A 19,289-nucleotide genomic window follows, 5' to 3' on the forward strand; every position below is an offset into this window, starting at 1 on the left:
CAGGGGAAACCCTGCTGAGTACCAGCAGCTCAATACAGGGATAACAGGGTGAAAAATAATGGCCTATGATATGAACAGGCTTGGAAGGATTAGATATTTCTCAGTAAATGTAACTGTATCAGTAAATGAAAACGTCTATTTCACTATACACAGACAGAACAAGGAAAATATTTCCGTTGGTAATAACTGAAATTTACAGACAGGTAATGTAAGAAAGTACATGAGAACTTGCTTGAGAACTGTATCGGAGCTTGATTTAAGGATTTTACTTTACATTTTGACAGGTTATATTGACAGTTTGTGTGTTAACAGTTATAAAACTTTAACTTCCTGAATCTCAACATCTACTATCATTAAATAGCGATTGTCTGACCTCCCGTAATTTCCCACAACTGTGAAAACTTAAATAGATAAAACTGAAAAAATGCTTAAAAATAAACACTGATATCTGTCAAAATTATTTAAAAAACCCAGTTCTGCCAAGCATAGATATAAAGGAGGGCAAACTAGTTGATTGGACAGGCCTTTACAAATCTATGAAAGCATGAGAGTGACCCTTTAGTACAGGCTGAAAGATTTACACAGGGAATCAAGAATTAGAATTTGCTGACTGTCAAAGGTCTAAATAAAAAGATGGACAAGAGTTTTAGGCCGCATGCAGACCCTAGTCATGCTCAACCGTCACATGCCTCAAATACCCCTCGTTCCAAGGGACATCACTTGATATAGTTGCAGTGCTACCTATATGTTTCACGTACATTTTGTGCCCCTGCTCATTTTTTTATGGTTGACAGTTATTTACATCAGAAATACAGAATCACGTAACACAGGTGACAGAACGAGCTATTTACAATACAGAACAAAATCTCTATGTGCTTTTCAACTCCTGCATGAATCATCTTTTATGTCCTTTCTTTTGGGACTTTGCCACAGGTTGCACCCCAAGTGTGGGCCTGGGCAGGTGGAGAGATATGCCCATCAATAAGCCTAGGGCTCATAGTTTGAGAAAACCTCCTCTATGAGGGGAGAGACAGTAGCATCTAAGCAGCACGTTACTAGTAATCAGGGCTGGTAACATGGCAGTCTGTGGAGCATGGGTAGCAGAAGCAGGAAGCTACCTCTTTGCCAGTATCACCGTCTTACTGTGATTTTAAATATACCCTTTAAAAAAAGAAAAACAAGAAATCAAGACCATGCCTGGAAAGAGAATATTACCCCAACCCAGACTTCCAGATGTGAGACATTACTCCCTGCCCTTGCAAGAATAACATGAAGTCATGTTTTCACACAATTAGACCCTTTTTAAAAATCCCTGCAGTGTTTCAGGCACAAAAAGGTTCTTCAGTATCAGACATGTAGATTTCTTATCATCCAGTTTTCTTCAAGTTTAACAACATTTTAGTGGCCTCAGGCATAGGCTAAGTTAGGAATATTGGAATAGCAGCTGAACAGGCCAGTTCCAAACCACTCCTTTTCAGTGGAGATCCTACAGGTTTTCTTGCTTCCATTCAGTCATGCCTGGGAAGTGCTGTTAGTTCTCAAACGCGGGAGGAGGGGTCAGATTCAGCCAGTATTTGTCAATTGTGTCCTCTTTCGCAGCTCCCAACACACTGCTCTGTTCCATAGCTCCTGGGACTGGAATAGCAAAATGCAATCACCAAGCCCTGAAGTCTCGATACACTATAGTTTCAGGGTCGGTTAATTTCACTCACTCTCGTCTTTCTTGTGCTCCTCCCCTTACTGCACCTTTCCTCTTGGAGCAGCAAGTGGGGACGCGCAGAGGGGTGGGAGACAGGCAGGCAGAGTGAACTTACATGCTGGAGTGTAGCAGCATTGCACCTTGGAGAAGCTGAGGATAAGAACAACGTGTGGAGAGTGAGGGGGAACAGATTGCAAAAAGGTGCAAAGGAGCAGCAGCACCTGGTGCTCTTCCTCTGGGAGGAGCAGAGCAAGGGGAGGTGAGCAGAACCAGCTCCCAAATTGGAAAGGAACCAAAAACAAGAGGCACCCAAAGGTAAGTAAAATACAGAAGATGCAAAGAGAAGCAGGTGTTTTCTTCCAATGTCTGATTCCTCCGCTCCTCTTAAGCCAGTGCTTTCAACCCCTTCCGGAACAGGAAAACATGCAGTGGCACCTCTCTCCTCTCCACCCCCTTTTCTCCATATCTTGTACCCTACCTCCGATTTTTCTTCCCAGTCTTGCTCTTTTCTTCCTCAGTTAACCTCTGTTCTTGGCTACCCTTCCTGCCCATATCTCCTGCCTGTCCACTCTTCACCTGTCCTCCCCCCATTTGTTGCAGCACAGTTGTCTCTGGAAGGCTAGCGATTACCAAGGGGACATTGGTCAGCTCTGTATATTGGTGCTGGGTGGAAGGAAAAGCTTTGATAAAAATTAATTAATTTGTTAAATAAAATGGTGATTGGCTGGCTCTGACAGCCTGGCTCTGACAGCCTGGCTTAGGCAGATGGATGTAGCCACACACTTCCTGAGTGATTTCTTTGCTGGAGCAATACAGGGACCATTATACATTTATACACATTCATTTTTTACCAAAGTATTTATAATTTTCACCACTTTGTGCCCCTTTGAAATATCTCCTAGCTCAATGTAGGTCGATGGAGAGGAAAAAAATATGTTACATTTTTCTCCCACAGGCCCAAATCCTTCCCCAAGGGCACAGCTGTGTGCTGAGGCATCTCTCTCGAGAAATAAGGGGATGTACAGCAGAGGAAATAAGAATCCTTCCTTCCAACACTAGAGAATGGCAGCGGAGTCACTCCAGAACTGCCATTCTGTCATCTGCATTGGAGTATCTTCTGTAGTGCTTGTGCCATTTCTGGGCAAAGAGAAATGGCAGATTCATCATCCCTGCCCTAAATCCTGATGCTCATGGCCACATTGGAATCCCTTGCTGAGCCTGTCCCTGCAAAGTAGAACCATGCCACTTTGGCTTCAAGAAGGCCTTTCTAGCATTTAGAAGAGACACGGATTTGGCTCCACACAGCTCTGTTTGTCATTTTCAGATGTTGCCAGGTATGCAGGAAACTATGAAAGTCAGAAACTATGAAAGCTCAAAAACTATGAAAGTCTGCAGCTGAGGAGAGGAGGGTGGTTCTTGACCTTTCCATAAATGCTGAGAAGTGAAAGAAAGGCGGCAGACAGGAAGCAAGAGAGGATGGGATGCCGGGTCAATCCAGTTATGCCAAAGGTACCAGTGAATCTAGGATCAGCGATGGTCGCAACAAAGGCTAGGAAAATTCTATTCTCTAGTCATGTCTGAAATCTTCTGTGGCCCTCTTACAAAGTAACATGCAGTAATGGGGTTTGTTCCACACTTCTCTCTTTTATTTCAAAGAATCACCATCAAGACTCGCCAGAGCCACTTGATCAAGAAAAATGTACCTTTATATTGGCATGGCAAGGCCCAGAATGTTTGTGGCCTATACAAAGGAGGGTTGGGCGAACACATCCTGATAGAATGAAAGCTACCCGACACGGGCCTCAGCTCATAATGCAAACTGAACCGTTTGAAGGATGAAAAAATCTTATGAGATGTCCAGACTGGTTTTGCAGGCACAAGGGGAACAGATAGCTTGGATCAGCTTCTGAACTTCTGCATGTTTATCCAAAGTGAATCAGACGATTGAATATATGGCGGACCCACCACTGCAGGTTCTTTTTGGGCATCAGAAGTCAAGGAAATTCTCATATCCAAGAAGAGGTCCTGTACGAGTGGACACCGCCTTTCTGTGGATATGATATAAACTGTATATTGTGCAGGGCTGCTTGCATGTTTCCATTACGTAGCCAAGATATTTTAAATATATTTTTAATCCTCATTCCGAAACATTAGAGGGCAAAATTGCATTCAGTGGCTCATGGAATAAAAACCCAATTTTCAACACAGCGAAAGTGTCAACAGCCATAAGTTCTGTACTAACACCAACCCTGTTTTTATAAATTCGGTCATTATCTGGGGATGGAAAGCATAGTGGCAAAATCTGCATGTGAGAGACAATTATTTAGGTTAGTTGAGACTTGGGAAAACTGTAGGAACTTCCATGGGACCCTCTGTTAACAATTGAAAGGCACCGAATATTGGATGGAATAATGTTAACTACACGTATACATTATTGAGTTCTGAATTATCTGTAACCACTCAGGAAGAAGACTTCACCATCACTGTGGACATCGCAACGCAACCACTATTCAGTGCACAGCAGGGGGTCAAAAAGCAAACAAAATGTTAGGATCTATAAATAATGTGATGGAAAATAATACTGCTAATATTACAATGCCATTTTACAACTCAGTGGCACACGCTAACCTAGAACAGTGTGTTCAGTTCTAGTAACATTTTTTTTAAATGGTAAAGCAGATATAGAAGGGAGACATTCAATGAAGCTGGCTTGCAAGAAATTTAAAAAATCCCTTGATCAGTTTTATTTATTTACTTATTAATTTTAATATGCAATTCAGTTATCCTTTGGAACTTACTTTTACAAGCTACCGCCAATGCCAAGAGTGCAGTAGCATTCCAAAAAGGATTAGACAGTTGGACAGATAATAACGAGAACATCCACAGCCACACCAGAAAAAGATCAAAATAAAAGAGGGTTCGGACCCTCATGCTTCAGGGCATCAGTCAACCTCGAAGCGTCAGAGGTCAGGAAGAAATTTACGTGATGGGCAGATTATTTCATAATTCTCTGTCTTGAGGCTTCTTGCATTTTCCTCTTAATCATCCAGTAATAGCTATGACCAGAGATGGGATACTGAACCAAACGGACCACTGGTCCAACCTGGTATGCCAATTCCTATGTTCCCTTACACTCTCTGCACTGTTGACACCACCATACTCCCTGTTACTCAGGCCCATAGCCTAACTGTTATATTTAACTCTGCTCTCCATCGAGATCCACAAATCATGGTTGTGTTTTAAGTGTGCTCCATTACATCACTAAGATATGGCCTTTTGTCTTTGTCCACATATCTAACACTCTCAATCTCCCATCTCGAGTATAGCACCCTCTAGCTCTCTCCCCTCCCCGTCTCTCCTTCCTCGGGGCCCATTCAAAACTCTAATGCTACGAACATTTTCCTGACCGGTTGTTCTGACTATACCATGGGCCCTCTGAGACCCTCTGCTAGCTCCCCCTTCTCCACTGCATCAAATTCAAGCTTTTGGTTCTTACTTTATATAGGTTCTTCATGACTTAGCCCCTCTCTACTCATCTGCTCTTGTGTTCTTCCATGTCATCTTCTGCCCCCTATACTAAACCTACAATGCCAGGCTCTACTGCCTGTTTGTCCATTTCCCACACAAACTTCTTTGTGCTCCCAACCAAGCCCGTTAAGCAAGAAATAACCTATCAAACTAGTTTCATAAAGTCACTACCTTGTCCTAACTCAAGTCCTTCCTCAGGACCCACTACCGATGTGGATTTCTTTATGCAACTTCAAAGAATCATACATTTTTTTCTTTTTTGACCATAATCTAGGTCCTTGTCAAAAAGAATGACCCTTACCCTAGATAATACACCTAAGGTACAGGAGCAAGTCACTTAGTATTACAGACTAGGGGAGCTAATAAACACACGAACTGACATGCAATTCTAAGAGACAAAGAGAGATTCTGAAAGCAAGTCACTATTAAATTTATACCTACCTGCACAATGCGAAACAAACTGTATCTCAGTTTCCTTTCACACAAATGTCATTGTGATGGAATAAAGCCCTGAATGCACACCCTACACACTATTGTAACAATCTTTGTAAAAGATATGCTTTGTAAGATATCATTTGAAAACTCATAATTTTATGGTCAGTATTGTCCTGATAAAATAGGTGTAGAAATATTGTACATGACGTTACAGGATTTTCCTGTATGATATTTGAAACTCATGTAGCACCATACTGGTCAAAGAGGCCTATCTTGAACAAACGAGTGTATGTTTGCCTTAATTTGCATTTAAGCAGTAAACAGAGTCATCAAGCAGGAAGGCAAAACAAAGAAAACTCAAAAAGGTGGGAAAAAACAGCAGAGAACATACTTCCACACAGACTCTGTCTCTGAGCTCCCAGACAGAAATGTTTTTCAAAAGAGGGACTGAGACTATAAAAAGCAGGGCAAACACCCTAAACACTTCCCCCTGCCCAGTCTGTTTCTGGCATCGCACCTAAGATGATAAAGGAAAACATCCACTGGACTCAGGGGGCAGGGCGGGGGAGGAGAAGAGTCCTGATCTGAAGAGTTTGGTCAATAATCTTGCTGGAAGCATGTGGTGAGAAATGTTGCTTGAATCTAATAGTTTGTTAAGTTAGGCACTAGTAAACATTTTATCTTTATTGTTCTTGTAACCATTTCTGACTTTTATGCCTCATTGCTTGTACTCACTTAAAAGATCTCTCTTTGTAGTTAATAAACTTTATTTTACTAATCCAGTGTGTTTAAAATGAAGTGTCAGGGTAACTATTTAAGATTATAAAATGATATATTATCCCCTTCAAGGAATAATGGCTTTAAAATATTTGTACTGTCCAGAAGAGGGCTGGGCAGTACAGGACACGCATTTCTGGGGGGAAAGCCAGGACTGGGGATATGTTGGGGTCACCCTACAGTATAACCAAGGCTGGTGAGAGCCAGGTTGCAACTGGCAGGCTACAGTTACACACAGGCACTCAGGGTATCACTTGCATTCTGGAAGGCTGTTTGTAAGTGGCCCAGGTGCAGGGCTGGTGCAACCACTAGGCAAACTAGGCGGCCACCTAGGGTGCCTAGTGGTTGAGGGCGCCTAAATGCCTGTTCAGGCGAGGAGGTGGAGTGGAGGTAAGCTGGAGCGTGGGGAGGGCCGCCCACAGTAACGGGGGAGGAGACACGCACAGGGGAACCGCTCCCCGCCCCAGATCACCTCCACTCTGCCTCCTCCGCTGAGTACACAGCCCCCGCTCTAATTCTCCTCCAATCGGCGTCGCAAGACTGGGAGGGGAGTAGAATTAGAGTGGCGCCGGAGTGGAGGTGAGCTGGGGTGGGGGTGGGGGGTTAGTTGCCATGGGGGGGCGCTCCTTTGGTGGGGGGGGCCTGGTTAGCTGCCGCGGGGAGGCGGGGGGCAGGATTAGCTGGGTGGGTGGCGGGCGCAAGGTGGAAGTTTTGCCTAGGGCGCAAAACTTCCTTGCACTGGCTCTGCCCAGGTGGGAGCTATTTCAGCAAGGCATTCACAGAAGATCTAGTCAACATTCTCTAAAACGCTCATTAGAAGCCACATACTGTCCATGATGATATTAATAAGAATTGTGTTAAACAGAGAGTGTCTGAAATGGATTTAGCACTGTTGTAACTCCACACTAACAGTGGATGAAGCAATATCAGAACAGCTAACAGTGCTGTCAATATTTTGCTCAAAAGTCAACATCCATCCTTCCACAAAACTGCAAGTGGTTCTGATCTAGTCAATCACCTAACTATAATGAAAAAAAATCATCTATGGATATGCTGAAGCAGAAATGACTATGTAATAAATCTACCAAATCCAAATGGTGGAACAAATAATCGGTGGTAATATTCCACTGACAAAAACATAAAAAACAGTGGATTAACTCCCAGGTGCAAACCTTGTGAGCTTTTAGAAGGTGGAGGCCACAGACCACGAAGGGTTAAGTGACTTGCTAAAAAATGACACACACAATTTCCTTTTATCATAAAACAATACCCTTATTATTTTCTGTATATCTGTTAAAGGGCATGGCCTTCTGAGTGGAAAACAAAACACAGCTTGGTCACATGTTTATTTGCTTCAGCTACTCCCTTTCCCTTCTGATAAATAATCAAACATGCCATCCAGAAAAAACAAAACCAGCGAGCTGGGAAATTTGATGGTCATCAAATAGACTAAGATACCAAGAAAAGCAGCCCACTGTTCCCACAGTGAGTTTTCTGCCCCACACCTACACTAACATCTGAGTAAATAACTTCAGTCACTCTTTCCATTTTCCCCATGCAATTACTCCTACTGTTAAACAAATTGTCCTTAAGGCAGTTGCAAATACCATTTCCCCCTGCAAAGTAGAACAACTTCTGAACATTCAAAAGCCAGCCTAGCAATATATTTTAGAAAATATGTTTGTTGTACTTGTGGTTTGGCTGAATACACAGCTCAATTTCTCTCCCTTGCTCTTTTTTCTAGGAAGATGGGAGTTTACAGTTTGAAATTTTGAAGTGTATTAGGACCTCACAGAGGCAGAAAAAGCCCCAGTGAGGATGGATTTTCTCCATAGGTCAGGCTACGTATTTTCCATTTCCTCTTATGTTTTATAGCCAGTATACAAATGCCATAAATGATCACATAAAAAAGTTACCTATTTATTTTGGTGGACTTTCAAGGGAGAGGGGAGAATATCAAGGAAATATTGAATACTTTATTAGGTCAGTCAGTTGAACAGACAGGATAAACAACATACATGTTATAAACGCAGATTACACAGAGAATCAATGCTATCTTTGAAAAAGTGCTGAGATGCACAGATACCCTAATCATTAACACTGACGATCTGGAGAGAAAGCCCCTCACATGAAAGTTAACAACCGTCCCCAAAAGTGAGCATGGTTTCCCTTTTCTTTTGTAATATCACCAGTCTAAACAATAGTAATATGAATGAGATAATAGCCATGCTTGTTTCAGCAGCCTGATCTTTATTAGCATGAAATTGGTACATTTAGCAAGACTGGTTCACAAATGGTGACAGAGCAAACAATTTGGGGAAGACAAAAAGAAACATTTCTGCAGACACAGACTGAGTCTCTCTTTTGCTCTCTTGACTTTTTTGACTTGTGAAAATGTTAGGAAAACACACAAAACGTAACGAGCATACATAGATTCTAAGCTAAAGTCAGCCCCCATAAGGTTAATGACAACACAACTGCTTAAGCTCCAGAGATATATTTGAAAGCGACAGTGCACCAAAAGAGGAGTTAGAACTAGCCAGATCTCTTTAAAAATCTGTTAAAAAATACCCGCTCGTGGCCAACAAGGCAGTAAACAAACTGAATCATCTTATTTTGCTCTAAAAACCTAGGCTATGAATTTTTCCTACATTGCAAGAATACCTCCACAGAGGAAGATAGCAAGTTAAAAGTTCAACCCAAGCTACGTGTTCCTTTTCTCTGAACACTTACAGAGAAAATGAAGAGTTTAACAGAGTAAGCTCTTACTGTCTGCCTTTAGATTTCCGTCTTCTTGCTGTAGATGGGTTCTGGCTGTTTCTGTGAAGCGGGGGTTGAAGAATGGTAAAAAGATGTTTGAATAAACAGGAAGTGCTGTGCTGCCGAAGCGCACACTGAAGGGAAAACACACTGGAGCACTGCCCTTTGTAGGCAACAACGGGAGGTTTGCCTCCACAGTAGCAACGTCTGCTTTTATTAAATGACAAAGAAACCACAAGAATTCCTTAAGTAATTCTTCACTTGCAAAGTTGAAAGATCAGCAAGCGCTTGCAGGTAATTTCAAAGTTGTATTTAACATCACAACAACAACAAAAATCTATTAATTCGGCATTATTAAAAGCACCCTGTCTATATGCAGGAACACACAGAATGAATTATGCCCCGAACTAGACCAAACAGCAGCAAAAATTTAGTTCATTCATGCAGCTAGGCAAATTCATATTTACATATAGTTTCAGTCCAGCTAGACTTTCGTACTTTCTGCAGTGGTATACATTTATGTCTAAAATTGTCTTTTAGGGTTGGCCAGACTTCAAACTGCTTGATTTGTTAAAAGAACAACAAACAACAACAACAACAACAACAAACAACAAAAGACACAACCCCTCCCCCCAAACCCTTTGGATCTAACATCTTAAGAGTATGCATTCAATATTCTAGCAGATGCTTTTTCTTCTTTACATTTTCCTTTCACTCACTAAAACAAACTACCTATTTAACGCATGATGACTCACTGACTGTCTCACCCCAATTATCAAAGTCCTGTCTTCTGTCATGTTGGTGACATGATACAGATATTGTCAAGAAAAGTAAACTAGGGCTGGCACTGTAAGGCAGCTTGAAAAGAGATGAACAGTCGAACAGCCATATTCAATAAAAAGAGGAACAGGATTCCTTTAGAAAATGTATTGCTGTTGTGGCAACGTGCTGCTGCTGAAGGGACTGATTTGTTATTTAGCATGTAGTCTTGGACTGTCTGTCATTCTGGGTGCTAATGCTCTGCTAAAATAACTCATTGGGAGCTGTCAGTGGGATGTTTACATAGGCCCCAATCTTTTCTTCATACAAGGAAATTTTTTTACTGGAATTCATCTTCTTTTGATCTCACATTCAAAGCAACAGCAGCTTGATAGACATGCAAGTCTGAAAGCAAATCCAGACGCTGAAGATAAACCGCCAGAGTATGACAGGCAGGAGCATCTAAAGCTTATAAAAATGAAGAGAACAGCATGTCGTCTGAGTATTACAATAGCAGAAATCAAGAGACATATTAGGTGGAACTGATCAGCCACAAAAACAGTTCAAAAGGCAGATCATAGAAACAGAAGACTAGTCTAGAAAAAAAAAATTGGAAAGATCTGCTTTACAGAGGCATCACCTCCTTTCAAAGTACCACGTTTCCGCTCCAGCCTGTAAACTTAAGGGAGAAAACGGGTGTCGTGCAACGAGTCTTTTACTAACTCAGTAATTCTCACCTTAAACTTGCCAATTAATTTCCCAACTGTACATTTTAATTAAGTGTTTCTGAACATAAAATAAAAAAGTCCACCATGCCTTTACTTCCCCACTCAAAATAGCACTGTTTATCATATGGAATAGTTATCCATGCTTGCCCATAAAGTAACAAGCAGAATTAGAGATTTGCTGGTGGAAATCATGTATTCAAGAGATGAGTAACTTCGTCCTTTGAAACATCCACCCTTTCAGGTTGCACATGTCTTAGAGTTCTAGTTCTTCAAAGTGGCTAGTTACGCGACTGTCATTAAACTGTCCTCCTTCCCACCACTATAAATAAAATCATCTCATGAACCAGTATTTTTAAACTGAACGACGTGTGCCACCATGTCTATAGTTAAGTACTGGAGAAGACTTGTAAGAAAACTATTGCTAAAACTTTCCCAGGAAATCTACACATTTTCAATTCCCCACCCCCAGAAAGCTTCTTATTTTAATTGAAGTCAGCACATATAATGAAAAAGTAATTCTCAAACAATTTTGTACTGAGAGCTGTTTGTTAGCAAACACGGAATGAGCAGGCAGTAGGTTAAAGGGAAGCAGAATTCCACATTATAATTTAGCCTGCGGTTATTTCTGATTAAGAACACCCTCCGGGACAGCAAAGCAAGATCTTCTTTTGCAGTGGGCATAGCTTTTAAAATTACCCTCTTCTGCATAATAAACCAACAGGAAAACTGCGGATTTAAAACTGCATTAACCAATTTGAAGTGTTGTAATCAGTTTATGTCTTGCTTTCTGCAAAGCACTGGTCCTGTGTAGCCAAGTTACAAATGTAAAAATGCTTCCTGGATTCTAGAACTGTTGGAAGAAAGTCACCTTCTGTCATGCTTATGTAGCTATCTAATGTGCTAAAGGCTGATTATTTATCTTTAAACTGAACTAGTTTAATCTTTTAAGGTCACCACTAATCTGCTCCAACCTTTTAAAAAATAGCAGCTTTGAAGACTTACTGCTAGAATCACTAAATTCAGTGCTGAATGTCAATGTAACGGATACATTTACCTGAATGAGTGCAGTTTTACTATGTTAACATCAAATATAAATCCCCACGTAAATAAGAAGAAAAATTTGTCCGACAAGCAACCGAGGTCAATACATATGACCAGGACAACATCATTTCACACCAATAACCATTGGAGTCAGGTTGCTAGTCCTCCTCCCTACCCATCCCAACACATAGGCAAAACTTCATTATCAAGTTTAAATGATCAGGATGCTTTCTTGGTAACAACAATTTTGCATACATATTCAGAACCCATACAACAGCATCCTTTAGTAGCTGTAAATACAAAAAGAAAAAGTGGATTATTTATTCATGTGTTTTGAAAAGTGGCCATTCTATATTCTGGGTTTGTTTTTTTTCTTTCCTCCAGACTTCTTCTGGACTTGAATGTCACAGCAGACCTTGAATGTGAAATGGCTTCAAGCTAATTGCTCTAATTGCTTGAAGATGTGCAGGCAGGTGAAACCTGATCCCCTTGGCCATTGTAGAGACCAGGAACAACACAGGAATGTTTACATAGTGGTTTGAGTTTAATAGACAGTAGAGCTGAGTTTCAGACAGCTAGCAAAAACATAGCTAATAGGTGACCTCTTAATGTAGTCCTACTTTTTAAAAACAAAATACAATTTCATTTTGTAAAAGGCAATGTCCTAAATGCCAAGGTTATCTATTTGACTTCTTTAGTGAGCACACATTGCATTGCACCTGACATTTATACCAGAAACCCTATCCTGAAAGAATTTTCTTTTACTTTAAAACAAAAAGCACTTTGTGTCAGTCACCTTACAAACAGATTAGGGTTGTATGGGATTTCCTAGTAAGTGCAGTCATTTGAATTTTAAATTGAGTGTTTTTCACCACTGACATACTTCTTGCACCTAAAACATATGGGACAGAATGTAACTTGAAACATCATTGATTGGTGACTGGTCCTGTATACATTATACCCCTCACTGTGGAATTCCCAACCCTCTAATATGTTTTAAATAAAGAACCGTTTTTAATGACTTTTAATTGTTCTTTCTTTATTTTCTGATTCCACTACATGTGATACATACCATTTGAAGTTACTGACTGGCTGCAATATATTTAACAATGGTAGAATAGGACATACTTTAGTAACGGCACAAGAGGTATGTTTGGTATACACAACAAAGCCAAAATTATGCAGGTCTTTACTCAGATAAAATTCTTAGTGATGAAGTACTGCAGCATTTGGGTCACAGAAAACAAGACTGCTTTCCAAAAATGGTTGGGTAGCTAAACTGTACTTGAAGAGGCCCCAAACCACACAAGTACGCCAGAAGTATAGAAAATAAAGTAGAAAAAGTACTTCTGGCAGAGGTCAAAGCACAAAGGTATTTGCTGTAGGTGGAGTCCAAAAAGCAAACATCAGAGATAGGGAACACTTATTTTCTTGTCTCAGCCCCAGTGAGATTTGTTGCCAAGCCTTCAAACATGGTCACAAATTGTTTACCATGGATTAAGATTTACGGAAAAATGTCATATGCTGTCTCCTAGACAAAAAACAAAAAATAAACATTCATTCAGGAAGAAAAAGGGGAAGAAAGTTTGAGGAACAAGGAGACTAGGAAAGATACAACAAGTGCATTGAGACAGGGGTGAGAATGCAAAAATCAGGCAAGCTTGACATGTTACACAAGAAAGAAAACAAAACAAAGAAAAGAATGAGGGTTCCAGCCATTTCCAGCTTTGATCGCTGGGATTTTAGTCAGACACGTCTTAGATTCTATAAAACTATCTAGTGGAAATGTTACCCACCAAAACAAAACCAAAAAAAGGCAAAGGAGGCCAGTTCCAGATATTGTTGGCTGCACCATCAGTTTCATATTAAGACAACACACACAGGAGCACTCACTGCTTACTCCACCTTGTCTACTAGTCCCAAAACTCGGAAGCAAATGAGTAACTGATCTTAAATAATACAGAACAAAGACGACAATAGCAGCCCAGAAAGCAAGCTGTGATATTTGTGAACATATCTATCACATTCATACACACCTTTCTTTCTTGAAATCTTTTCTGAAAAGTTCAACACACCAGCAATGGTCGATTCTTTTTCCCCCCGGTAACCCAAAAAAGTTCAGAATAGAAAAAAAACTGTCAATTTAAAGATTTACTATAAACTAGTTCAAGCCTGTGGGAGGAACACTAAGTGGAAAAAGTAAACATGGTCCCCCCAAGCAGTTCCCTTCTAAGCTATATACACAGCCAGCGCCTGGTACCACAGGCTGCCCTGCACATTGGGGAGGTCAACAAAGCTATGCTAAACTGACAGGTTCAGTTTACAGCAGACCAGCACTTTGTTTGGATATACTGGCCTTGCTCACCGCCAGCTTAACAACAGATGGCTCGAAAACTTTCATTATGTTGCAGGGGGCTGAACTGCAAACAATCGCAGAAAACTGTGAAAAGTTTAACTCTCTCCAAGCCAACGAGAGAATAGTTTGCATCAACATACTAAGGCTGGAAATGTGGGGGCTTAAAGCTAGCCCTGAGCGCATGTGTGCCTTTAAATTAAATAAGGTGGATGACATGATTAATCATACCTTTGCATGATCCCTTGGATGTATTAAAAGAGAATTTGCTATTTGACAAGGTCAATTCAATAAAAATATCATTCCAGAAACAACTCAGACTTTGACAGACTGCAATCCTGTATTTTCAACTTTTCTCAAGCTTATAACTTCGGGAAAGTTACCGAGATAAACCGTAAATTAGGATTTCATTAACAAGAGCTCTTAGACTAGCATTTTCCCACCTTTGCAAATAGATTTGCATGCTCTCTTCAAGTTTTCCCATTGAAGAGAAGGCCACCAAATAATCCAACACCCAGATTTGAAAATGATTTATCCAAATCTGTATATAATTTAAATATTCATTAGATTGATTTGATTCATCTGCATCCTAATATCTTCTAATGCTCTAAGGCTGGTTATAAATGCACCTTCCAAAGTTTAATTCAATTGACAATTTTATATGTCTCCGCACTGGAAATACATTATTTTATATTATTCAAGAAATGAACAAATCTGTTTTCCACAAATGTATTTTAGAAGCTACTCTTTCCTGTTATTGAAAGAAAATTGTGTTTATTACTCCTTTAGCATAGTGTAAACTCATAAACGTCAACAGAGAGTACAAGGAAAACTGTCAACTAAATATTGTTTCCTTCATGAGCTGCTCTTCCAAGTCAATTATGCCTTTCAACTTCTGGGGCATTGTATGATAAACTGGCAGTAAAAATCATTCACATTAATATACCATGGTGCCTTGCCTGCAAAAGGTAATTAAAGAAGTAAATGACTCATAAGAATAGACATATTAGCTGCAAAATGAAAGGCAACTGAGCTGCCACATGAAAATATGTACCATTAAGATACTGCATTTTCATATTCCTGTAATCAGCTTCAGTAGACTAATGCTTATTTAATCCAGTTCTCTGCTAAGTCCATCAACAACTGTTTTTTGCTGTTTTCTCCTTGACTGAACATTATGTGTGCAGGTTTGGAATAAATACTGTAATAAGATTTTTGCATAGCCAATTGAAGAACAGAGTTTTTTAAAATGTAAAAAACTATTTTTCTTTCTCACAGAGAGCTGTACTACATAGAAGGTTACCAAAAAAATCCAGCCAGACAAGGCTAGAAAGCAGTACATTTTGAGGGAAGATTCCATCCCCCAGCCCAAGTCACCATTTCTGATTCATAACACTATTAAAACAGAAGACAAACCCATAGTTCTACATGCCAAAATGCCCTATTCTTCACTTATGATACACTGTTTTGTTAATAAGGATTTTCATTAGCATTAGAAAAATTAGACCAATTTTATCCTTGTTTAACTGCTCAAAGTGAGAAGAGGGGAAAAAAGACAGAAATGGGCTGGGAGAGTAGGTGAAAAAGGTAGTGCTGAAGTAAAAGTCTGAGTTGGGGAGCTGAAAAGGACAGCAGGAAGAAGAGTGTGAAACCGGGGTGATGCTACAGAACATGGTCCAGTCATTCCTCAAAAGAAGTGTTCATCTTCCTAATAATCTATCTTTCAAATTATTTCCTGTGCTGTTCGATTCATCCTTTGAAACGCCTCAGAATACTAGCAAAAATCAGAATTTTAAATGTATACAAATATTAAAGCACAGAAATTGGCAGCTCCAGGGTACCTGGCTTCAACTGTGCAGTAAACCACGGCACAAGTTCTGTCCCATAGACACACGGTAGGATGGCAGCATCTGCTGTCAATGTATGGATGCAGAAGGCCTTGATGTCACACTGCTACTCCTGCAATGGCAGAGTGAAGGACTAAATGATCTAATCAGCCTGTTACATCTCTAATTTCTACGATCCCTATTTGAGTGAACGTGTAATATTATATGCGTGAAGCAAGAGAAATACAAGTACTTGGCTCCTGATGTGAAAAAAATCCAAATGATCAGCTCCCATAAGCTTCTGCTCTCTTTCAGCATTGCCCTTACTAATAAAACTGGGAGCTCACTCCAAAGCTGTAGAAGCCTCAAATTTAAGCAATACTGCTGCATATCTGAAGGGATGCACAGTGCCCAGGTCTATGGCCACTATATAGATTCATATCGTTCGGTAAATGGTCTTGTATTTTAGCTTTCAAAGTTCTTGCATTTTCTTCCTTAAGGGATGCAAGTGAGATGTTAAAAATGTAAAAGGACAAAGTACATGCGTCTTCATATTCCAAAATAAACCCTTATGAAGTGTTAAAACATTTATAACACATCCTGTTTGCAAGCAAGCAATTAAAATATTCTTTTCATCACAATCTGACTCCATAAGGCCAAGATCAAAACCATTCAGTTGCTAGACAGTTATCACAATTACTGCCTTTTGCTAAGTACAAGGGGAAACTGTGGTATCTCAGATATCATTGTGTAGAGACTGTTGATAAATGCTGACTTTTTAAAATGGCAGACACTGTACCAGTGCAATTCATCCCTTATTTATTGTATCTGACTGGGGTTCAATCTCCTAAAGAGAGAGCTTTCAATAAAAGTCTCAATATGATTCACTGGAAATTGTATCATATTCAGAGTATTTATCACTATCAATTCTAAATATTATAAGACTTTTAAAAATGCAGGCTCAATCATTATTTAAACTGTATTATTGCTTCATCATTTAAGCAGACATCACTTGGTATCCACAATTAATGAGCTCTAGTCCTTTTTCTAATTAAGGAACAAAGGTTCTTGTGTGCAGAGTATAGAGTGACACTGTCTGGAGAACACACATTTAAATGGAAGAGAATCCTTCTAATTACCTTAAAATAGGATTTTTAATACCCAGGAACATAATAGGATCAAGAAATTAGAGCATTTCTAACATCATTTACAAATAAGCCATAACTAAACATTGTTAGAAGGTAATAATGCATCCCTACAAATAATGGGAACATATGCAGACCAAGGCATATCACTTTTGTATTTATGTAATTAACCCTGTGTGTACTTATAGTGAAAATGCAATGTATAAAATATTATATATATATATATATATATAAAAAGCCATATTTGAAAAGAAGAAAAAATTAGAAGGCAGCTATCAGAGCATAAAATACCTTAGTCTACAGCATATTAGGATTCAAACACGTAATTAAAAAAATCAGAAAGCTAACCTCACTTTATACGGTAATAAGGGCTGTTAGAAATAGGATACTCTCTCTTAAAAGTGTTACAAATATACCACAGTACTAAATAACCTGCTCTGGGAAAGTATACTTGCTATCAAGGGCAAAGCTGCTATACACTGAGGTAACAGTAAATGACAGACTGTTGTTCAAGTCCATTAGCTGCTATGTGATAGGAGCACATTCACTAGCACACGACCTGTGAAAAATCTTAGATCTCTTTAAATCTTTGAATTGGATTGCTGCATTAATTCTTAAGAACTGCAATCCTTCAACCAAGTCAAATTACCCTCATTAACAGGGGGAAAAACTGCCTCTGCAATAAGTTTTAAAAAAAAAGATATTTATTACCTATAATCACTTTCACGTACTTCACCTGGAAGTACGACAAAGTGGTGCAACAACTTGAGAGGCTGTCACCATTTTTCAGCCCTTTGTGTTGATGTTGTAAAATTTAAAAAAGATACATGCACGCGCGCGCACACACCCCTGTGCCGAAATTCAGTACAAATAAATGTTTCAGAAAAGAAGACGCAGTGAATGTTTAAGGACAAAAAACAGAAAGGATAAGCACTGGAATGATGTGTGTCTGCTACTGACATAATTGCAAAAGATTGTGTGTGTGGGGGGGGAAATCTTCAGTTCTTCAAAGTTTGATTAGAACATGACTTCATAATTAGGCATGTTACAAGTATTGTCATCGATTAGAAAATTCATGCACTAACTAAAAGATTTCAGAAGCTGGCTCAAGATATCTACTCATTAACATGTGCTATTAATGTTTAACCCTCATAAACATGCACAAAATGTTCAGCATTCAATAAAGTTAAAACCAAATATTTTATTATTCTGTTTTGCCCTTGTGGTGATCTGCACAATCCCTTGAATATCATGAACCGCTAAAAGACCATACAGATAACAGAAAAATATTTATTCTTTGTTGGAAAAGAGCTATGTCTTTCTCCACTCACTGCTTCTCTGCATTTCAGACATTAAAGCTTCAGAACCAGTCCTACGCAGGAAAACAAACAGCTAAAGAGACACAGAATCTAGTACAAATAGTTTATTTTAAAGGTGAAACATACTTGCAAAGTTCTCGGGAACAGCGATTAAAATAAACATTTCAAATTTTCTTCATTTTAAAATTAGCGTTCCTGGGGGATGAAGGGTGCATTGAGGAGTGGGGAACTGGATAGCTCCAGGAATTGGGAATGGGATACAGAGCCTTTCACCTCCACTTTACCACTATGCATCCAGGTCCCCTGATCCTCAATAGGATTCAAATGGTGCAGATCTTTCTGCCCACAGAGTCCCATTGCCACCAAAGAACCTCCATGTAGTCACAACAATCTGCCTGCGTGTATCCTCTTGCAGGACTGGGACACAGGTCAGCAGTGAGCTAATCTGACTGTGACCGTCTAATGGCTTCTTGGTGGCCTATACAAAATGCTCAATCCATTATCCGTATCACTAATATCATCCCTCAATCAACAAACTTGCTAGCAGTACTAAGAAAAAGGACTGAATGACTGAACCACCATTTTTACAGCTGGCCTCCCCAAGTTAAGGTTGAGGCAAATGGACAGGACAGCATGGGGAAATCCTGTCACATGCTGCGCCGTCCCTGTTACGGATTAAAAAGACAACTTGGATCAACAGAACCATCAAGCTGGCATAAGTACTACCACCTCTTTCTCACACACAAGTTCTGATCCTGCAATTGTCTCCACACAGGCAGAGCCAGGCGTCCACACGGAGCCTGCTGATGTCAGCTGGGCTCTGCACTGGGATGCATTTGCATTAATAACAAATAAATAGCAAATGAAATAATAAAAGTCATTAAAATACAGCCCTCTTTGACTTCAAACATGAAACTAA

The 19,289-nt window shown here is 39.8% G+C and overlaps 1 protein-coding gene across 19 annotated transcripts in view; it reads right to left on the minus strand.

Moving 5' to 3' along the window:
* The window catches only part of FOXP1 (forkhead box P1), a 518,592-nt gene that overhangs the window by 147,481 nt on the left and 351,822 nt on the right, over positions 1-19,289 (minus strand). The window contains exon 1 of one of the 19 annotated variants that reach the window (XM_034777587.1): positions 9,209-9,345. The exons of 17 other annotated variants lie outside the window; for them this stretch is intronic. The gene's annotated coding sequence lies outside the window, so the exon portion shown is untranslated. Of the gene's footprint in view, positions 1-9,172; positions 9,346-19,289 lie in introns of those variants that run through there. One more of the 19 variants, XM_034777588.1, reaches the window with a different exon arrangement.

Source organism: Trachemys scripta, chromosome 7 (genome assembly GCF_013100865.1).
Source record: "Trachemys scripta elegans isolate TJP31775 chromosome 7, CAS_Tse_1.0, whole genome shotgun sequence".
Taxonomy (NCBI): Eukaryota; Metazoa; Chordata; order Testudines; family Emydidae; genus Trachemys; species Trachemys scripta.